This window comes from Sinocyclocheilus rhinocerous, unplaced genomic scaffold, assembly GCF_001515625.1.
Source record: "Sinocyclocheilus rhinocerous isolate Xijiao unplaced genomic scaffold, SAMN03320098_v1.1 scaffold4152, whole genome shotgun sequence".
NCBI classification, from domain to species: domain Eukaryota; kingdom Metazoa; phylum Chordata; class Actinopteri; order Cypriniformes; family Cyprinidae; genus Sinocyclocheilus; species Sinocyclocheilus rhinocerous.
In genome coordinates, this window is record NW_015634059.1 from 71,022 (window position 1) to 73,771 (window position 2,750).

The following is a 2,750-nucleotide window of genomic DNA, read 5'->3' on the forward strand; positions in this document are numbered from 1 at the left end:
TGTGTAGGTGTTATGTGTATGTTAGACTAGTTTAAGTGTTTATGTAGTTAATAAAGTCTTACTTGTATCACACTTGATGTTGTTCATTGTTTGCTCATAACTGGAGTCCCTAATCATGCAGATTTATGCTACAGGCTCTGTGTAGAGTTGTACAGTAAGAAAGTTATTTCCCTTAACCAGGAAATTAACGTTCTTAGAATTGACAGACAGTTGACCCTGAGAGGTCAAGTAAATATCTACAGCGGATCTAAATATTTATAATTAATTATAACTAGTTATGATTAATTATTCATATTTCCCCATGAGCTGATTCGCTACACGGCTTATCAATCAATCAACGCGGTGAGGTCGCTTTCAAGTTCACGAACTTGAATCTGGTGAGATACTCTGTGGGAAACGAACCCTTGTCGCAAAATTCCTTATTGAACGCTTCCTATAGAGGTGGAATTCGCCATCTGATGAGCTCTTGAGCAAAGCGATAGCTGCTGAATAATGACTGAAAGGACCTTATAAAGGGAATTATGATTGCCGTCGTATTCCTATAGGTAGACGTGTATCAGCTGAGTGTTGACTAACGTGACCTGCCAGAACTAACGCTATGCTCCATTTATATGACTTTTAAAAGAAAGCGTGCCAGTTACCTATTGGCTGGAGTCTGAACACGTTCCAAGCCAATCAGTGAACTTCCCTCCAAACTTCAAACCAAACCCTCTATTTCTGCTACTGACAACAATTTGCATGCTCGTCACATAGTACTGTAGTAGTAGTACTTAATAGTGCCTTTTAGATTATTTTTTAATTAATTTCTCCCATTATCTCAGTATTTATGTGTTTGTTTTATAATTGTAATAATATGATTTTATGTACTTTATATGAAGACCACTTCTACATATATAACTGCTATATAAACTTGCCTTGCCTATTCTGTATTTTATTATCTGATTTTAAGCATACTACTACTTCTAATAGTAATAATGATGACAAAGTATGAAGTTTCATAATGTACTTGTATAAACATGTAAACACACACGTACTTTAGATTCCATCCATAAAATATTCACTCATAGCAATATTAATGTACAAAAGTATTTGTACTCGAACATGAAAGGCCATTATTTTTGCCTCACTGAACATATATAAAAAATAAATAAATAATAATAATAATAATGCTCTTTACAATGAATTAGTAGGTGGCTCTTAAAAGAACCGTTTTGATAAACCACAGATGATTGAGATTTTATTTCTTCTTGGCTGCTGTCTTTTTAGGTTTGGCGGCTTTGGGTTTCGCCGTCTTGGGTTTGGCTGCCTTGGTCTTTTTAGGGCTCTTTGCTGCTTTCTTAGGAGTCGCTGGTTTCTTTGCTTTTTTGGGGCTCTTCGTTGCCTTTTTAGCAGCGGGTTTATTGGCCTTCTTCGGAGATTTCTTAGTGGCGGGCTTCTTCGCTGCTTCGGTTTTGGGCTTCTTAGCAGCGGCAGGTTTCTTGGCTGCGGGACATTTAGTTAATTTTGAACGAGTCTTTAATGTGATTCGGGAAGAACGAGTCATTTCGGGGAGTGATTCGTTCAGTCGCGCATGCGCAACATTCTATGGGCTCTGTACTGGAATTAGTTCACCTGTTACGAGTCTTCGGGTTTGAGTCGTTCGTTCATCACGTGACAGCCCCATACGCTTAAACAATGCAGTCTGAGCCGGAAAGAGAATTGATTAGTTCATCTCTTGAGTCTTTCGAGTCGTTCGTTCTTTTGTCACGTGACGTGACAGCATTGGCTAGAGAAATTAGTTAATTTACAACCTTCCTTACAAACGGGCTCATAGTCATTATTATTATTATTATTATTATTATTATTATTTACTCTTACAGTTACGAGATGTGTTTCTGGTCTCAAATTGTTGCTTTTAATTTCTGTAATGATGGTTATTTTCCATAACACTGAATGTGGTAATAAAGGTAATAATGCGTTGGCTATGCTTGAAATTTTGTCCATATGATGGCGAAATCACTTTGATAAAGAAGAGATACTTGTTTTTGTTTTTACAGTGGATTCTAATCTTCATGAAATACAATACCTTGTTGTATGATTTATGTCTTTTGAGTTAACCCTTCAGATTAAACTATATAACTGTAGTGTTACTTATTTAGGATTCATGAAACACTCACAGTCACTCACTATATGTAGTCCATAATAAATTATCTTCAATGTTTACAAGTTGTTTTTAACTGAAAAGTCACATGTACTTACCAATGATACTCAATAAATTGTAACTAAATAACTTTTATACTTGATAACTTAATTGTGCAGTTATTTAATGAATCAGATTGTCTATATGTATATTACACAACAAGCTAGGCTTTTTTTAAATAAATAAAAATAAATAAGCTTTAAAATAAATAACACACTGTGGCTGTATTTTTAGGACTTGCTTTAAGGCATGTTTGCATAAAAAAAAAAAAAAAAGCTCCTGGACCTTGCATGGGCTGAGTCTGTTTCTTCTCTCTGAGATAATCTGCCCAGTTTTAGAAAAAAATCTTTCAGCTGGCACAGATGTGGCCACAATGCAAAGTCTTGTCTTTGTGACCTCAGAAAGGGTTTTGTATACTGGTGAACATCTCCTCCACCAGGCCAGAGGGTCTGAGTGGCTCTGCAAGATAGGCCCGCATCTCCATCATAGCATCTGACGTTTTAGAAGTGGTAGCAGAAGGCCTCAAGCTTGCTACCCTCTCGTCAAAGTCTTCCCAAAACATGGCCCCTGC